Source organism: Pinus tabuliformis, chromosome 5_2 (genome assembly GCF_031772625.1).
Source record: "Pinus tabuliformis cultivar Carrire ecotype Pingquan chromosome 5_2, CPIR1, whole genome shotgun sequence".
NCBI lineage: Eukaryota > Viridiplantae > Streptophyta > Pinopsida > Pinales > Pinaceae > Pinus > Pinus tabuliformis.
In genome coordinates, this window is record NC_142306.1 from 864,806,246 (window position 1) to 864,827,014 (window position 20,769).

The 20,769-nt window shown below is 41.5% G+C and overlaps 2 pseudogenes; both read right to left on the reverse strand.

The window, feature by feature from the left end:
- Positions 1-5,616: 5,616 nt before the first annotated feature.
- LOC149162067 (butanoate--CoA ligase AAE1 pseudogene) lies at positions 5,617-6,303 on the reverse strand (annotated as a pseudogene).
- Positions 6,304-9,354: 3,051 nt separating this feature from the next.
- LOC149162068 (butanoate--CoA ligase AAE1 pseudogene) lies at positions 9,355-10,497 on the reverse strand (annotated as a pseudogene).
- Between the last annotated feature and the right edge of the window lie 10,272 nt (positions 10,498-20,769).

The window sequence follows — 20,769 nt, forward strand, 5'->3', positions numbered from 1 at the left end:
TTATCCAACTAGATTGGATAAAGGAAGCAAGGGATGAATGGAAGAAGGATGAAGAATTATGGCCACTTATTCAAAAGTTGAAAAATATCCCAATTCAAAAAATATTGCCAAAAATTGAAGAGGAAGGAAAAATCGTATTGGAACCTGGAGTAGTCATAGAAACAAGAACCCGACAACTAAGAAATCGATCAATTTCAGAGTATCTCATCAAGTGGAAGAACTTACCCGCTGAAGATTCCACGTGGGAGGACAAGAATTTTATACAGAAGCATCAAGAACTACTCAAGCGTTGAGGACAATGCTTTTTGAAGGAGAGGGGCATGTTAGGCCCCTATACTACTAGTGTAACCCCTTATTGTTATTAGTACAACCCACTTATTATATTGATGTACCCATGTAGTGCCCATATTGTTACTATTGTGCCCCATAGAAGTCCACTATTGTTATTATTGTTCCCTTACATTATTATTGTTATGTCGGCTCTGATTATGTTATGACCCCTTAGACTCCTATATATAGAAAGGAGGTCTTTTCATTTGTATCATCCAAGAATTGTTCATTTGTTTAATGTAAAGGAGGTTTCCCCCTCGAAGAGGATAAATTCTAAGGCATTGATCTATATTTTCTATCTTTTATTGAGTTGGTTCCATACCATTGCCCCATTCGAAACTTTGCTCCTGATCCTTTCATTATGTAAGCTAGGAATGACCAATACTCTGAGTTTAAAGGGTTAAGAACCTACAAACTAAGAAAATAAATGGTTTCTTTTCACTTTCATGCAAAAAGGTTTGCATGCCCCCAAGTATAACGAAGTAGAGTTTCCAGGTTACCCTTCAATTTGTAGACATAAAACTTCCTTGGCTCTGTCGAGAAAGGCATACCTTCTTATGGAGGTATCTTATTCAAGTCTAATCCCATTTTCCTAAACAGATGGGTGTGTTAGACTAGTCATATTCCTATGCGGAATCCTACCTTGTAATTGGGGTTTTCCTACTGAAGCAGACCAAGGCGCATGCCCCCTGGGTTTCAGTCGCAATCACTGAATCACTCGTGCTCATCAGGTGGACGGACTGGAGATTGATGAGACATTCCTTGCGCAAAAAGACCAGTTAAGGATGACATTTGACTATTAGCTATGTGTGAGCCGGGGAATGAAAGCTGGTCTACGAGCTGTACCACTCTACCTTCATGCGAAAAACACATCACTCAAAAGAGTGAGGAGACAATGGCTCCCATGCTATAAATGTAGTCATGCCCAAGGAGTAGATTGTAATCTAAAGGTCCTTGGACTACCATTACGTTCAGGTAGACAATTTTCCTTCTCAAAGTTATAGGCAAACTTGTAAGGATCCTAACAGTCAACTAGTTCCTTTGTCGAAGCCTGTCAGATTTTGCATCTTAGGTAGAAGCAATGGCAAACCAAGCACTTTCCAAGCAGTTGAGGAAAGGATACTCATAGAAGCCCCTTCATCTATGATAGTCCCGACCATGATCATTCTGTAAGCTTGTACTATGATTCAGAATGGTACATTAGATGGTAGGTAGGGTCTGCCTAGTAGATTCCAGTCGAAGGAAACGACTAGGTTGCTTGGAGGTGGGACCGAATAAACGGCCAGATAAATCTCTGATGAACTCCTTTCCTACTGTAAAGGAATGGGTAGATTTCCCCCATGTTCATCGGAGTCTGTGTTTACAAAAATAATTTGAACAATGTCGTTCTCATTCTCTTTGGTGACGGTATCATCTGAAGGTGGACCCTCTGAAGACAAGATTGGGTCGACTGCTTTCTTGACCTGTTGACTTTGGTCCAAGGTGGACTCAGAGGGTTTATCTTCAATGATAGGTGCTTCGACCGACAACAAAGGTATGTCAGTCGGATTTTCAACTAGCGATGGACTCGGTAAGAGTTTCTTGTATCCAAGAGGAAGTCGTAGCGGTGAAGCAGGATGATTATCCAAGACTCTTTTAGCTTCGTCTAGGAACGAACAACGGTGGATGGCATGATCACCTTCGCAAAGTCTACAAGGAATTTTAGATCTTCCTTTTTGTCCAGTGACTTCGTTTTCACTAGTTGATGGCATACTCTCAACATGATTGTCAGAGGTTGAGGACACCGGATTGTGCAAGCGGGGAGACCAGTCCCTTAAGATCTATGGGATACAAGGACAATCTCAATGATAGTGGTCCCCTTTGGAAATGACACATGGGTATTTAGGTTTTTATGGTGCAGTGTGTGGATTTTTGCTAGACAATGCTTGGTTGCCCCCTTTCGTCATTGGCTTCTTCTTCTTCTTCTCCTTACCTTTCTTCTTCTTCTTCTCAGTTACTTGGTCCTTAGCTTTACCAGCTTCACCATGCGAAGAGGAAGAAGGAGAGGGAGAAATAAACGAAGTAGAAGGTTGGGGGGTAACTCTAGTATCATCTAGTTGCTGATTTGATTGCTCAGGAATCACTGTGTTTTGAACACAACAGAGGTCTAGAAAAGCCATATCGGCAGGTCAATTGTCAGTCCTGGAAGGGAAAATGTGGCCATATGAGGTGCACCAACATCCCCCCAAGAGGATAAGGGACTAGGATTTCCCCCAAGGGGAAACACTTGATTGGTGGACTCCATTTTCTCAACCAAATACCAACGAGTGAACAGTGGCGTTACTCCGATTAAGATAAATTTTATGATGCTTTGACACAACTTGCTTTTTCAAATTTTAAGAGTCGAGAAAAAGCTAAAGATGACTCTAGTTGCCTTTGATTTTTAATGAGCTTGAAGTGACAAGTGCTCAGATGAAACTTTTATTTTAAGGAGTCTGAAAAGGAACGAAAGTGACTACTCTGGAAATCTAGAGAGAGGGATTACCAAACCAATCACAAAGTTGCAGAATACTTTTTACGGTAGGGCAGTCAATCTTCCCGAATGATATGTTCAGTGCATTGTGATCGATAGGGCAGCAGACACGGCTTCCTAAGGATAAAGGATATAGCATATTGTGGTCTCCAATGTATACTCGACGGTACGTGGGAGCACAAGTCCGTACTGGCACTTGTCGTCTCAAAGAGGAGGAATCAACCAACCTACGATGAAAGCGATAGTTACCAGACTTTATGACGCCAGAATACGTCTCTAGCCTAGACTTCTAAATGGTGTGCGTTAGGTTCCAAATTGTTTTTATGTTCATTGAATTTATTTTACAGTTGATATTTCTTAAGAAGTTTTCCTTTAAGGTTCACTGCGTGATGTAGATATACAATTCCTAAATATGCAATCTAAGATGATAAATAGTCATCTACTCTTCTTTTTGCAATGAAAATCCTAGCTACTAAGGAAATAGAAGTGAAATTCTTTCAACATAGAGCAGAGAGCACAGACTAGATGCATTGTACTAAATCAAAATCAACAAGCAGTCTAAATTCAAATGCACACGCATGTATTTGTTTTCCACTTTCTTAATGTGTAAGTGACAAAAAGAATTCTAAGTAAAAATCTGAACTATCTTTTCTCTCAAAGCGACAATACTGACAATTTTCTCTTCAAAAGATGAAAGGAAGATGAAGACGACACTTTGCGATTTCAAATTCAAAAAATGAAAGGAAGAATAAGACGATACTTTGCAATTTCGAATTCAAAAAATGAAAGGAAGACTACTTTGTGATTTCAAATTCAAAAAACGAAAGGAAGGCTAAGACGACACTTTGCAATTTCAAATTTAAAAAATGAAAGGAAGGCTAAGAGCGACACTTTCAACTTCAATTTGAAAACTGCTTTCGACACTTGAAATACTATTAATTCAAATCAAATACAAGAGTAACAGTGTAATCGACCATCAAAAAGAGTAGGATTATTTTCTTTGACTGAAAACGACACTTGCGACACTTCCAAATCAAAAAACGACAGTTCGATTAAGCTGCTTTTTTGTAAAGGAGAACTGTAAATGGAAAAAAATACATAAAAGAATTCACAATTATTTGTACAATGGAGGCTGAATAATGCAAAGGAAGGGAGTTTCAACAGTGGTATACTGATCACAAACAGAAAAACTCCTGAAGAAAGTGGAAAACAATGAAGAAAAACCAAAATCTTGAAGCAGAAGCAGTCTTATCTGATCATCACACCTGTAACACATAGAAACAAGGATCTATCTCACCTACTGCACACGAGAGGTGCGATGCATCCATACTGTCAAAAGCAGACAGTGCGGTGGTCCAGGGATGAGACTTTAACGTCGTTTCTGGTCACAGTTTGCAGCTTAGTTCAGGGATTTAGGCTGAGCTAATGATAGTCAGTAAATACAAAGTATAGGGACTGATCTAATGAGGTTACTTGAGCCACCACCAGGGCAATTAAGATGTTTTCAAATCATTTGTTCAGTTTATAAACAAAAATTTGAGATGGATTGAAGCAGCATTGATCTACTTTACAGTTGCATAGCAAAAGCAGTTCGAAGGCTAGCTGGCTTGACTTCAGGCTCCATCTGTACTTTATAAAGCAAACAAATGTAAACAAGAAAACAAACTATTCGATCCCCAGCGGAGTCACCATTTTTTTATCGGGAAAACTAGTGTCCATTCAGAGCTGCTAGTCCCACTAAGATGGGTAGCTATCTTAGAAACAAACAAACTAAAGTCAGTTGTGTTTTCTTTTATAAGAGATAGATGAGAAAGAAGTAGAGAGTACCAACTTCAGCCTTTCGCTTGGCTCCTTTCTTGTTTCCTTTCCCCTTTGACAGAAATCCACCACTCTTTCCTCACTTGTCCTGCTTCAAAGAACACCTGTGGAGTCAAAGCAGCATGATACCATCAAAGCATAGATATCTATAACCATAAACAATATAGGATCAAATATATATTAACCATACAAATGCATATATCAAGACAAGATTCAGAGACACACAAAAATATGGAGGAAACTCAAATAGCTTTATTGATAGAAGTAATAGAAGAGAGGATTACAACCCATTGGTCTGACCCAACGCCATCCTCCCAGCATGAAAGCCCTCTTCACCTCATGAAAATCTTAGATCACCCAACTATACAATGTTGCACAGAGAAACCAACAACACTTCTTTACAAAATACAAAATTCTAGCCTCCTGGATCTCTAGGATGAGGGATCCATATATAGATGTTTGCAGGTGGGTGAGTCAGCTTCTGGGATTTTGATTAGTGTCATCTCTCTGATAGTTCTTGGTTCCACTTGGAGATTCATGATCTCTTACTCATCCCTGGGTGAATTTAGAGAGGCAAGTGTCAAATGGGTAGTTTTTAGAAGGTTCTTTGGGTTTCCACCTAGCCAACTGCCTTTGCCATTTGTCTGCTCTCGCTCATCGCACCCCATAGAAGGGATTTTCAATATGCATCGCACTTTTTGCATGTGGCAGGTGAGATGCATTGCACCCTTAGCACTGAGTAGTCTGTATGGTCCAGTTTTGACCAGTTCTGAGTAGTTTTTCAGGGAGAACTTCTCGGAGATGATGTAATCAGCTGACCTTGCTCCTTTAGGGTATGAAACAACACTTTTAGGGACTTAGAAGCCTCGGTTTATGGACATATGTGATTGGGGTTGCAGTGCCTAAATATGTCTATAACATATGTGGAAACCAAGTTCCTCCATTCTGGATAGAAATCAAGAAAGAGGTGGAGAACCACATGTCATAACATAGACAGTGTGACGAAGTAGTCTTCTTTCATGAGGTGGTGCATTTGCAATTATACTTGAAATAGTTCGTGCTACGCCTAAGTGGGTGACTTTGTCTTCCTCAATTGCGTCAAATATATCTTTTGCTTTTACATTTCTGAGAGAAATGTTGGTTCCACCTTGTGCTGCCATACCCCATGGAAAACCCCAACCATTACAGTGAAACATGGGCATAGTCCAAAGGTAAACAAGCCTAAACTTCATTTCCCACATTAAAATGATATTGATTGTATTGATAAAGGCACCTCTGTGGCTATACACAACACCTTTAGGACTAGACGTGGTGCTTGATGTATAGTTTAATGTAATAGCATCCCATTCATATTCAGGCCAGTGAGTCTCAAAATTAGGATCTCGACTTGCCAAAAGCTTTTCATAGTCTAGAACACCTTCATGATCATCATTCAAAGATACTCTAGACTTGTCCAATTCATGAATCACAATCATTAATGGTAATTCCTTTTTCACCTGGGAAAGAATCCTTACTGCCGCTTTTGTAAATTCCAAGAATTGGTAATGCACAAAGACCACCTTAGCTTCTGAATGCCTCAAAATAAAAGACATTGTATGTGCATCATGTCTAATATTTAGAGTGTTGACCACTACCCCTGCCATTGGAACTCTTCCTCCAACATAACAGGGACTATAGTGTTCGATCGAGCATTGACGAGGTATTAGTTGTCGTTGACCGTGTTGTTCACCAAAATTTAATCTAAGGTTTGGGCATTTCAATTTTTCACAATGACATTTTAACGAAATAACCTCACTTGTTTCGAGGCACATTACGATGGACATGGTCATTTTATCCAAATTTTATTAAGTTTATTTGTTTTTCTACTCAAAGTTTTCTTTTGATGCATGTTCAGGGTCACTGTTTTCCTTTCATGCATGTTGTACGTGCCTTGCATGTAGTACCCTGCATGCAGCCAGTTCCAGATGTCTAATGGTTGTGCACAGGCGTCCTTCCTCTGGAGTAGAGCAGTAGAGCAGAGAGTGAGTTTCAGTTTCGAGCTAGTTTTAGGAGCAGAGCAGAAAGCGTCAGGAGCAAAGTAGGGAGTGAGTAGGGGTTTGCCAAGGTGGGTGGAGGTAATTTCTGCTCGTTTACCTCTAGTTTTGTGCATGTGGAGGTAATTTTTGCTCTCCTGGTATCTGGCTCTCCCTATTTCTTCTTGCATGCTTGTTTGATTGAGAGATGCATGTAGTTTTTGCTAGTGATAGTTGCAAGTAGATAGTGAGTAGATTGGTTCGTTATTCGATTTCTTGGGGGTTCTAGTTCACACAGCATGGTTCGTTCGATTGCTTGGAACTCAAATAGAAGCTACCCACCGACTGCAAGAAGTGGGAAGGTTTCTACTTTCTATCGGTTACACCACCATCTTTCTCATTAGGTCGTGGGAACAAGGAGGAAGGGGATCATGGTGTTTCAGTGCTGTTGAATGGGAACCTTTTTCTGTCACTGGGCCTTGTGGCTACCTTTAAGCCTCACACTAGTCTCTATGAGTCTTTTTTACTAACAGCTTTATTGTCCACCTTTGTTTTTTCTGTCCCCACGGAGGCCGCATAGCCCTCATCGATTGCGCCACAGGAGAAACCATCACCTTGCCTCAACTATGGCGGAGAATGAAATCACTTGCCGTTGGTTTGGCCGAACTGGGCATCAGAAAATCTGATGCCGTACTCCTCCTCTCGCCAAATTCAATTCATTTCCCCATAATTTGCATGGCAATTTTGTCCATCGGAGCCGTCATCACGAAATCAAATTTGCTAAATATGGCATCATAGATAGCGAAGTAGGCCAGGGACTTTGTGGTCATATTGGCCTTCACCATGCCAGCTTTGGTACCCAAATTGAAAGCCACCTAGTTGCGAATTCTACTAATTTCTTCTTCTTCTTCTAAATTAGGGTCACAAAACATCCAAAATTGCGTTTCTGCTGATGGAGAGATGGAATTGCACGCAGACCGTGGTTAAAGCTTGACAAATCTAAGCTGAGGTAATCCGAGTTCGATTCCACATCTTTGCGGCAATCCGAGCTTACTCGGGCAGAGGGATTTCTTGCATACTGGAAAAAGGACTCGGGCCAGAGACTCTGCCACCGTGTTGCCCTTCACCACGCCATATTTGTTATCGAATCCTGCCAAAACCATCTTCCTCTTCAGCTTCCTCGCAGCTCAAACTGGACTCCTTGAAGACCCGTTGCTTATTGCTCGGAAACTCTTCTTTATCTCACCACTAAGGGGGGAGACCTTAGACCTTAGAATAGGCAAATAACCTAAGGTACGTGGATATTTGGAGGATTCATTGAGAAACAAAATGGAGGTACGGGAAGCGAGGGAATGAGTGGAATTCATGTAATTGGTCTGATTGTATGAATTTCCTCGTTAGGATACGATTTTGGTCATTGAAAGGCATGGAAACGACCCCTGAGGGCCAAAGATGTACCCCTTGATGAGACTCTTTCGCTCATCGGATGAGCTCTAGCGCTCCGGGACAGGATTGTTAAAAACCCTGACTAACTTGGTTATGCCCTTGACAGTAAGAAACCCTTGCCCCTCCGTCTAATGGTTGCTACATCTCGACTCAGTGGCCTGGCTGGTAGTTTTCTTTCCATCATAAGCGAGCCAATTTGCTTGCAGGGTGAGAGAGGGACGGGGCTTGATCCAAACCTTGACCGACTTATTTTGTTGCTTTATTCATCTGGGACTACTGGAATGTCCAAGGGGGTCATCTCCATGCACAGAAATGTCATCTCTATGGTTTTTATTTTCCTGCGCGTGCAGTGAGGGCTTTCTATTATTTCTTTCTCTAGGTTGGGTTTGTTTTCGATGGTACAAAGGAAGAATGAAACGAAGTGAGAGGCCGCATTAGGGGGGCAGGAGACACTACCTTGATACAATCCACGTGCCTCGACTGCCTTGAATCATTTCTTCAGGACAGTTTTAGAAAGACTCTAGAAGGAGATTCGATCATTTGGATGGATTCAAGTGAGTTGGTTAGCTAGGAGGTAGACACATTGGACATACAAAAGAGACATAGGTAAAGACATTGGGTATGCAAGAAGGATGAGAGGCAGGCAGGTGGTAAAATTGTGGGCCCACGGTATTTTACATGTTTGAAATATATTTTTGTATTATACATTTTTTTTTCATGTGTTACAAGTGTTTGTTTAAAAGCTCTATCTTTAGCTTAATACGTTATAGTTTGTTTTTGTTTTTATGCATTACAGTTTCAGAGGAGTGAACTGCTACAACTTTTGATGTCCAGTTTAATTTGACAGCCTTTGAAGTTCATCTTTATTTGACAGGTATTTTTGGGCTTGCGGTTCAGCATTGTTTAGGATTTCCCTGCATCATTTTCGCACCGTTTTGGATCACTTTGCACTTCAATTAGTGATCTCTTGCAAACCCCAATATTGTGGTATGCATCATTCTTTTATGTGGGAAATGATGACCATTCTTGGTCCTCTCGTACTAGGGCTATGGGTATATAGTTATGTAAATTGCACATTCAGGAAAAGGTCACTAGGTTTTGACAATAATTGTCACTCCATCACCATTTTTTCATTTTAGTGTGGTTTTTCATGTATTTTTTAATCATGATATTTCATTTTTAATGAGAATAAATAACAGTTTCAACTTCGATGCTGCAAATATTCTTGCCCCTAGATTATAATGTCTTTGATCTATCCTTGAGCTCAAGGTAGCTGTCAGAATGAATGACCCCTAAATCACAAGTGTCAAACCATCCATTTTCAAATGCTTTGGCCGTAGCTTCAGCATTTTTGAAGTATTCGTTCATGACTATGCCGCCCTTGATCATGACTTCACCAATTGTAGTATTGTCATGAAGAACACTGTAAATTGTGCTGGGATTCTTGACATCATGTTTAGAAACCCCCAAGTGAGGAACCCCTTGCCGGGTCTTCAGCTTGAATTGATCCTCTGATGGAAGCTTACCCCATTCAGGCTTCCAAACACATGAGGTTATGGGACCATAGGTTTCTGTGAGGCCATATATGTGTGTTATGTGGAAACTGAGTTCTTCCATTCTGGATAGCAATTGGGAAGGGGGTGGAGAACGACCTGTCATAACATAGACAATGTGAAGAAGTGGTCTTCTTTCATGAGGTGGTGCATTTGCAATGATACTTAATACAGTTTGTGCTACACCTAAGTGGGCGACTTTGTGTTCCTCAATTGCGTCAAATATATCATTTGCTTTTATATTTCTAAGCCAAATGCTAGTTCCACCTTGTGCTGCCATACCCCATGGAAAACCCCAACCATTACGGTGAAACTTGGGTATAGTCCAAAGGTAAACAGGCCTAAACTTCATTTCCCACATTAAAATGGTACTGATTGTATTGATAAAGGCACCTCTGTGGCTGTACAGAACACCTTTAGGACTAGACATGGTGCCTGATGTATAGTTTAATGTAATAGCATCCCATTCATCTTCAGGCCAGCGAGTCTCAAAATTAGGATCTCGACTTGCCAAAATATTTTCATAGTCTAGGACACCTTCATGATCATCATTCAAAGATACTCTATACTTGTCGAATTCATGAATCACAATCATTAATGGTAATTCCTTTTTCACCTGTGAAAGAATCCTTACTGCCTCTTTTGTAGCTTCCAAGAATTGGTAATGCACAAAGACCACCTTAGCTTCTGAATGCCTCAAAATAAAAGACATTGTATGTGCATCATGTATAATATTTAAAGGGTTGACCACTGCCCCTGCCATTGGAACTCCGAAATGCATTTCATATGTTGCTAGGACATTTTGAGCTACTACAGCTGTTAGCATCCTATACCAATAGGTTTTCATCTCTCATGATTGACAGTGGAAGTGCCAAAAATGTTCACCTTCCATGCTGCTAAGGTTCCATTTTTGTGAAAGAAGCAGACAATTTAAAAAATGTAAAGAGGGTATGCCTTAAAAGAAAAATCAAAGGGCAAGAAAATGAATTGGTCAATGAAAAAATAAAAGAAATGAACCCCAAACAAAGACCATGAAAGTGGCTAGTCCAAATTGCCACTACTATTTTGATGGGTGGTCCAAACAGCTCAAGTTGGGCCTCACCATGTTTTAAATTGCATGTTGTAGACTAGAGAGGAAGTACCTGTTCAAACAGCTCAAGCTTGACAAATGACTAGGTGGATAGAGAAAGAAAGGAGCCCAACTGCTAAATCTGGGCCCTTGGAAGTCATAAGGGTAGACTTAGACAGGAGGGCAGCAAAAAGAAAAGAGAATTATTAGGGTTTGCAAGGCTAAGTGCACCCATACAAAGGAAGAAAAAATGTTAGGCATAATAGGTAGGGTAGGCAGTTGAAGGTTGCAGAAAGCAAGATCCAAGCATATCACTTGGAATAAATCACAATGATGTCATTAGCAGGAAAAAGGCAAGAGCAGTGGCCTATTTGGCAAACTACTAAACCATCACTAACTTCCCCCTTCCCTTCAAAGTTTTTTATTAACTTCCCCATGAGCACTACAGGATCTGCTTGATCAGTCCTCCTTACACTCTTCATTTATACAAATTTCATATCAGATGTGACTTCTCTCTTTGAAAAGGAGCCACATTTCTTGTGTAAAAATTCTTTTCATTTTGATCTACACCCTAACTAAGCTTGTTTCCTAAAAACTTAGTTTCTATCACTTCCCATTCATATTCCCCTACAATACTAACTGCTAACTGTATCTACACTAAATCCCCTATGTTCCCCTTTTCCCCTACTATTATAACACCATGGTGTATAAACCCTAAACAATGTATAAATATCCCCCCTTTAGCATTATAGCTAAATAGTATCTCTATGGGAGACATTAGTCCACCAGGGACTATAGTCAACCCTGTTTTGGGAATTACTCTAACCCCTGGTTAGACTAATAGCTCACCCTTAACCCTCATTTACCCATTGCCCTAAAAAAATTCATGAGAAACCCCTTTCCCCCCTCTCAAACCTAAGTCTAACTATTTGTTGACCCCCCGACAGATTAACCCATACTCCAACAAACCCACAAAAGCCCCTTAACCAAAGTCTAAAACCCCGAAGTATTAAATTGAATATTTTAATGTGCCGGCAGGTCCCCCCCAACCTGCACGATGGGTCGAAACCCCCACCAACCCTTGATCTCCCGCCCCCTTTGATCCAACGATGGGCGGGCATTGTGAGATTTGAAGCCGTCACCCTTTAACGTCCGGGGAGAGGGCGGTTTTCCCCCCCGTACACGGGACGCGTGGCAAGCGGCGGGGGTGTTCGGAGCCCCCCTCCCTGATACCGCCTTCTCCCAAAAGCGGTGCGGGGAGACCGCTTACCACTCTCCCCGATACTGCCCCTCTGCTGTCATGTCGGTCCTACGTCACCATGACATCGTGCCACCCGCACCCGCCCTCATGCCTCGTGGCCCTCCAGGTCACCTTGCCACCCCGCACCACCCGCCACCGTGTCCCGCCACGGTGGCCTCCAGCTCAGCACCCACGTCACCCTTCGTACCGGGGCCCGCCCTGACGTCATCGGCGGAAAAGCGCCAATGACCCGCTTTTTCCAAAATTATCGTTAAAAACGCGCCAAGGGGCCATTTTATGTCATTTTCACGCGAAAAAGACAGAGAGCCGTTGTGAGCTGTGCGCTGCGAAGTTTGCCTCCAAAACGCCAAATTCAAGGCTCCGAACACCATTATTCGCCAATCCAGCTGTGATTCTGCACCCACTGTTCAACCTGAAGGTTTTCCGCACCATTTATCCAAGTATTCACCGCAATTCTCTTATTTTGCCCCTATTCATGCTGTTTCACTGCAAATTCTCCATTGAACACCTGTTAAATCCCAAATTGAAGATTGTCTCCTAGTTAGTTTTGAGATAAAGCAACCTACATTGCCCCCTGTTCTGAAAATTTGAGATTGAAATGATAATTCACGGTCTAAATTTACAAATTCGTCCTCAAGCTGCCCGACATTGTTCCCTTTTGCCGAGTGCATGCCCAAAATGTTGCATTTCACCAATTTAAATCCTGCCCACCCTCTGCATTTCATCTCCAATATTCACCATTCCTGTGAATTTACCAAAGAACAGTAGAGACAAGTCTGCCTAGCCTGCCTATTCCACCTTGAAGAAAATTTCTAGCATTGTCTACATTGAGTCTGCCACTTGAGCTTTGAGGAACCTTGCAAACCATTGCACTTACCTTGTTCCATTCACAAACTACATAATGGCTGCTCCTGCACCCACAGCTCTCAGTGTTGCCCCCATGAATCCACCAAATAAAGAGCTGGAGTCCCTGCCTCTTGCTGACAGGGACTACCTCATCCAAGACTTTGTGGGTGATAGAGACCACTTGCAGACCTTCAGGGAATTGAGAGATGACTATCTGAATGGAAAGGACACATATGGGATATGGGAATCAAACCTGCCATATTACTTTCTCCCATCTGTGAACATTTTTCCAGAGATTATTCGCCTATGTGTTGAGAATTATGATGCAAATCACAAAGCTGTCAAGACTCCATCTGGGAGCATCCTCTTTCACATTAATGCTGAGTCCATCAACAAGATGCTCAACTTCAAACAAACTCAGCTGTTGTTCCCTTTCTCCATGAACTATATGCTGGATACAGGTGCCAAGATGACCACTGATGACAGGCAAAAGATCACCCAGACATTTATGAGGCCTGACCGCCAGCCCACAGGGCCACCTCCCTACTTATATGTCTATTTTACTGATGTAGGCAAACTTCTACTGGACATGATTTCATATGTGTTGGGCTATAAAACCAGTGAATTTGTTGATGAGACAGTGCTGGTATTACTAGCTGCTTATAGCCCAGGCCAACCTCCTGCCTACAAATATAATTTTGCTAAGTTCATAGCCAACAAGATACATGAGCAGCTTTTCAAAGTAGACAGGGAGGGCATCTTCAAGTATTCATCTTATATCTACCACCTTTTCATGTATTACCAGTCTGAGGCTTTTCCATGCCACATTAAAAAGCTGGATTCTAAAGGAGAAAGAAGATCTGTTATCTTCTAGACATTTGTCTTCCACCAAGTGCAAAATTCACCATATTCATATTGTGAATTCATTGATCGATTTGTTTACCCAGTCTCTTGTTTGTTGATGAGGTCCCCTCCTCCCAGAATGTCATTTGAAATACAGAAAATCCTGCAGCTCTCCAACAATTATAAAATAGGTGATTGGTACCTATACCAGGATCATACAGTCATCAGAATCTATGGCTGTGAGCTCTGTCCATACAGGCTCCCAAAATATGTGCCCATGAGACTGTTTTCCTTGGAGTATTATAGGTAGCTTATTCAATCTGACCTCACTCACTTTCACAGCTCCAAAAAGAAAGCCCATCTCAAGTTCAAGCACCGCCTGGGCCCCTTCATCATGAATAAAAAAGAGGGATGGCAAGATGCTGAGCTAATCCTCAAAGACAAGTACATGCTCTCAAAAAGCTTCCGGTGGATCCCTTATGACCCTGAAGGCTTCATCTGTGCCAGGAGGTTTAAGTACAGGCTGTTAGGCTATGAGCATTGCAAGTATCCACATATTGAACAGTATGCCAATCAGCAAGAATGGCTGCAAGACACTTTAATTGAAAAATTAACTGAAGAAGAGACAATGCAAAAGAATGTCAAGGATTTGGAAAAAACTCTTGACTTGGATTCTGTGCAGTAGGTAATCTTCAAGCAACCAAATCCAGTGGGAGAAGGGACCTCGGCCACAACAACTGCACCAACCACACAGGCACCTTCTACAACATCACCATTTACAGATAAAGGTAAGGGGATAATGGGTGCTGAAGAAGAAACAGTAAAAGAACAGCCTGCCTCCTCAATTGGGCAGCAACAAGAGCAGACCCCTCCACCACAAACTGAGCCACCAGCAGCACCAATCTTGCAGACTCCAGCACACGAGGAGAGGGGTATGAAAAGAGACAGAGAAGAGTCCACTCCTGTAAGTGGATCCTCCCAGCAACCTGAGGCCAAGAGGCAAAGGGTTGATTCCCTAGAGATAGAAGAAATCAGTGAAGAAGTCCTGGACAGCCCAAGAAAAGATGGGGAAGGCAGCCAGCAAACAGGTGCAAGCTCCTTTCAGCAGGAGCAGGGATCATAGCTTGGCTTCGAGGTGTCATCCTCCACTCAGCAGAGCAAGAAGCCTACAAGCACTAGGGCTTCTTTCAAACAAATAAAGGCACAAAACGACTTGCTGAGAATTGAAGTGTACAAACAGTTTCTGAAAGCAACACCAGCCAAGCAAGAAAGGCTAATGTCTGTCTATGAAATTCAAGAGGAGAAAATGATCCTCAGCCACTTCAAACCTAAGGTGCCGCAACCCAAATCAGCTACAGATTATGTAAGAACAAGGGTGGAGGTCATGGCAAAGGAAATTCACCCCATGGACCAAATAGAACTCCACAAGCAAACTGGAGAAATGGTCTATGCCACCTTGGCGGACAGGGCAACAATGGCCCATGAATTAAAAGAATCACTGAAAAATACCAACATTCAGTTGGATTTTGAGAGAATGTCCTCCATGGCCAAGGAGAACAGAATTAAATCACTGGAGGACATCATCATCGACCTAGGACATGATCCTCAGGATCCAAAGGGTGTAAAGGCCCTCCTGAAGAAAAAAGAATATGATCTTAATGCATTAAAGAAAAGGTTAAAGCTGCTGCCCACCGAGCACCCTCAAACAGCAGAATTACAGAAGGAAAAGGAGGCCGATGAGCAGCTGGATCTCATAATGCATCTCAACCAGAAGGTCCTTGATTTGAAGAAGGAACTTGAAGGAGCACTACAAGATAAGCAGGGAGAATCCACATCCCAAGCTCCTCCAACTACTTCAACCACTGCAACAACTACAGAGGCAGCAGTAGCCCCTGTAACTACTACAACAACAACAGAAGCAGCAGCAACAACCACAGCCCCAGAGTCCAGTTTAAACATGGAAGATTTGACTAAGGCTATTAAAGAAATGGAGGTCTAGGCTACTGAGATAAAACAAGCCAAGGAAAAGTTGGCAGAGCTAGAGGCCAAATATGATAAATCAAAGATGACTGTGGCAGAACAAGGTAGGGAAATAAAGGCCCTCAAAGAGAAGATAAAGACCTTGGAGAAAGAGCTCAAACTAGAAAGTGCTTTGGCAGAAATAAAAAGAATTCTATGGGCCCGAATTGACCAATCCATCACTAGACAATGGAAGTCAATTAAGACTGTGCATGAGCAAATGGATTTAATTGGCCAAGCACAGATAGAGATTCAGAAGGCCAGAACAGTGCTGGGAAACAGGCCTGAGCAGGCCAATAGAATGATAGATTTTTTGAACAAACAAACAAAGGAGGAACTGGCAGCCATCAACATTGTCAACAGAACAGAGGCTGTCCTTATAGCTAAAAAGGTACTAACTCTCAGGAACTTTGTACCAACTGTGGAGAGAAAATGCTATGAAATACAGGCTAAGGTGGATGAGTACAAGCTCAAAATAGGAGCACTGCAAGCAAAGGGACTGCCCAGCCTACTAAACAGCACAGGAAGACTGCTCCCCCATGAGCAATATGCCAACAGGATGTCAACCTTTGTTGAAAATCAAATCACTGCATCTGGCAGTACTTCTGAGGAAGCAGGGCCTCCAATAGGGCAGGGCCTTCTGGACAAACTTGAAAATCTGTTTTTTATTGAAAATGAAATCCACCACCTTTTTGAGGTTCCTCCAAATTTTTATAGATATACAGAGGCAGATGAAACTTTGGTGAAGATTCGAAGACACAAAATGCCAAAGGAGGATTGGTGGCAGGAAATGCTTCAAATTTTTACACAATAGCCTCAGTTTCTCGGTCATTGCTAGCTCCAACTCAACAAAATTCAAACGGCAGAATAAAGACAGCATTTAAGGCAGTCGAAAGGTGACTCAACAAAAGAAAGCGGCAGCAAGCAAAAGATAAGAAATACGCAAGTTTTGGGTAGCGCATCTTCAGCCAACTCCAACGCTAACAAAGTCAACATTTTCTGACTATTTTGGACAACTATTATAGCCAGAAGTTACTACAGCATTTATTTTCTCAGCTACAATGCTCCAAGAGTTGGCACGACATTAATGAAACATTTACTCATCAGCTAGATATTTTCTCATGTAAATTATGTATATATACCTCCCCTGGCAACGTATGAGGGGTTGGTGATTTTCGTTCTGAGGCAAATGTATTGTATATTTTCAGATTATCTAATGCAAAAGGCTGGAAAAGCTCAGTGATTTCCTGAATGTTTGATGTCTTGATGATGCTATGCGTGCTGTTGCAGAATTCCTGTGCTGTCTGATGGAACAATAAGTTTTTCTCAATCTATGTTTTGTCTTCTTATGTTTATTAAATCATACACATGTCTCACTAATCTAGCAGTAGAGAAAAGGAATAGTACAGGAAATGTTTTGTTACACCTGGTGCTCAATCTTTATTGCTGAAAATGTTTTCTTCGGAATTGATCATGAACATGAATTCTTAATTGCTCATGTTTTCATTAATTCTATAAATATGATTGTTATGTAGAAATTCTTCACTGCTTCTAAATAACATTCTCACTGTTTCTCCATAATAGTTTGTTGAAAGATTCTTAATTGCCTTTCATAGCCTGGTTACATTACACTTAATCACAGATTCAAAGAATTGTTTCTCAGACAACTATCTGGCTCTGCAGCATCACTACTGTATCAACACAGACATTTAAAACAAATTAAGCACCACTGACTCCATGCCCAATGGCCTAGAACACCCTGGTAAGCACATATATAACTTGACCGAAATCATCATCCAACAAATTCCAAAAACAAAACCTTGAGCATCATAACTAGCCTAAAACATTACACAAACAAAGTTAAATCATAAAGAGAGAGCCCTCTCTGGTCATAGGTAGGCTAGAACTTGTGACCCAAAGATTGGTTAGTGGTTACCTCGGACGTATTCCCTTGGGAGTCAAAGGGAACAACCTGAGTGATAACATAATTGGCGACTCCGCTGGGGACGAGCGTATTTTTCAGCTGCTGTCTGTTTTTAGACAGTGGTTCCAAAAGCTTAAGCAGTCCCTTAAAATAGTTCTAAAAAATATCCTAAAAAACACCAAAAACAAGTTCAGAAGCTGGCTCCTAAGAAGAGAACTAGGCACACCAGGTCAAATCCTGACCCAAATCCCCCACCTGTTTTCGAGAATCCAAATTTGATCCATAAAACTCATAGGAACCAGAAGGAACCAGAACAATCTCCTGAAACTAGCCCTGAGGCAGGGCAGCAAAGTTTTATTCCAACCCCTGTTAAGCCATCTGTTCACCTCCATACAACTCATTCCTCCCCCTCTTCATCATCCACTTCACAAAACATATTGTCTACAACCAACATACAAACTGTTGTTGCTGTCCCTGTTGTTCCAGTTGTCCCACTTATCCCACCAAATATGGCTAATCGTTATGCACCCCTTCAGTTGCCTGGCAATCCTGGGGCCATGCCTCAGGATTACCAAGGCAAAATCACTTATTTTGATGGAACCAGTACGTACACTGCCTTACAGCATACTAATAAAATGCAAGACTACTTTGAGAACTATGAGATAGATGATGATGATGTAAGGATGAGAATTTTTGTCCAAAGTCTGATAGGTGAAGTAAGAACCTGGTTCAGGGCACTGACCCCAAATTCTATAGCTGATTCGGGTGCCCTTTACCAGTCCTTCTTAAACCGATGGGAAAAGAAAAAGGACCCTCTTCACATTTTATCTGAATATGACACCATAAAAAGAGGCCCACAAGAAACTGTCTTGGACTATTGCACTAGATTCAACACTATTTATAATGCCATTCCTCAAAATCTTAGACCTCCACCTGATTTAGCGTTGATTAAATTCCCTGATGGATTTGATGCTGATATGGCATATTAGCTAAGAGAAAGATCCCCTACAACTCTGGCAGACATGCAAAACATAGCTGTTAGTGTAGAGGCAAATCTAATTCCCAAAAGAAACCGGGCAAGGACTGAAAGAAGAACTACTTTCAAAGAAGAAACCTCATCATTTGAGCAAAAGCTAGATGCAATCATTAAAGGGATGGATAGACTTGGAGATAGGGTGGAAACCATAGAAAGAAAATCATCATGGGAAGGTCAAGCAAGCAATATTAGAAATCCAAACTTCAGAAAGAATCAAAATACTAATGTTGGAAGGACTGATCCTGACCAGCATGTCAGACCCCCTTTCCAAGAGAATTATGCTGAGGCTTCAACATCTAGTGAACCTAGTGAAGATCCTCACATCAATCTAATGGGTTTGGACAGTGAAAATCAAAACTTTTTGACACAAGAAGACCAAGAGGTTTACAATGACAGTCAATTCCACACTAAGTCGGGAGAATCTTTCGATTTTAAAGAAGGATATGATGCAGCTGTGTATGAGGTGCACAAACAGTACAAACTAAGGAGTAGAACAATAGATGTACCTACACCCCTCAAACCAAAGGATAATAAGCAACCAAAAAAGATCAATGAAAATACTACTCTCCCCAAATCAGCTGACAGCTCAAACTCACCTGCCACAGAAGTAACTGTGGAGGACATTTCAGAGCAACAGTCCTCTCAAAATCAGCCAGGTTTGCCCCATCAATCAAAGACAAAGGAAGACACTCCCCTAGGAAACAAACATGGCACCAGTTTCACTCAAAATGGACCTAACTATGAGCAGGAGACACCTGATAACTCAGCTGAAAAGGAAAAATCTGTTGCACTAAATGCCAAAATTCAAATGGAAAAACCTTTCAACTTGGAAACAGAAATAAGCAAGCTAAAGATATCAGTTCCTCTTTCGGAATTAGCCAAACATGACCTATACAGACAGCAAATCAATAAATCACTCCAAATATCAGACAATAAAGATGTTGTGAACGTCCTAGATGACCAACCAGAATTGCTGTTTGGGCCTGAGGTTAATGGAAAAACAGAAAATGGAGGGGTACCACCCTTTTATGTCAGTCTAAACATTCATGATAAGGTCCTACATAATGCAATGTTCGATTCCAGGGCCTCACATAACTTAATGCCCAAATCTGTGATGGAAAAACTTGACTTAGATGTCACAAGACCTTACAAAGATCTGTTCTCATTTGAATCAAGCCAAGTTAGGTGTTTAGGCCTGATTAAAGACTTATGTGTCTCCCTGGTTCAATACCCAACCAAAACTATCTTGATGGATGTAGTGGTAGCTGACATACCCCCTAAGTATGGCATGCTTTTGTCTAGATCCTGGGGGGCCAAACTTCAAGGATCTCTGCAATTAGATATGTCCTATGCAACTATTTCAGTATTTGGGCAGGCAAAGAGATTATACCGGGAAACTCTGATGAAATATGTGGTAAGCAGTCAAGAGAAGCCCCAAAACTTCCCAATCTATTCGATACACTCAGACATGGATTCATTTATCCTCTACAATGCTGACATCTGTCACAAAGCTTATTCTGACCTATTAATGACAGTACAGACCGAGGAGTCAGATGAAAAATGTACTTTCAAAGACCAAGGGACTGTGGGAATAGCTGATGAGAAGGCAAAGGAACAGGATACACCAAGTGATTCGCAAGAAACCAACCTACCCATCATCCAACTTTCTAATGATCCCAATTCAAATCTTGATCATGAAACTTTATGGTATCTAGAATTTGACGGCTCTGTAAACAAGCTAGGAGCTGGGGCAGGAGTATGGATCCACAATATGCACAATGACCAAGCTGAGGGCCATGCATATAGACTAAACTTTCGATGCACAAACAACATGGCTGAATATGAAGCCCTCCTGCTAAGTCTGAAACTCATAAAAAACCTAGGTGCAACCAAAATCTCAATCTTCGGAGATTCAGATCTGGTCATACAACAGATGAAGGGAAATTTCACCACAAATGATCTAAGGTTGAAAGCATACAAGGGGGCAGCTATCCAAGTACTTCAGAGCTTCTCACAATCACAGTTGACTAAAATTTCCAGAGAACTTAATCTACATGCTATCAGCTTGGCAACCTTTGCCAGCACTTGTAAGTTGCCTTT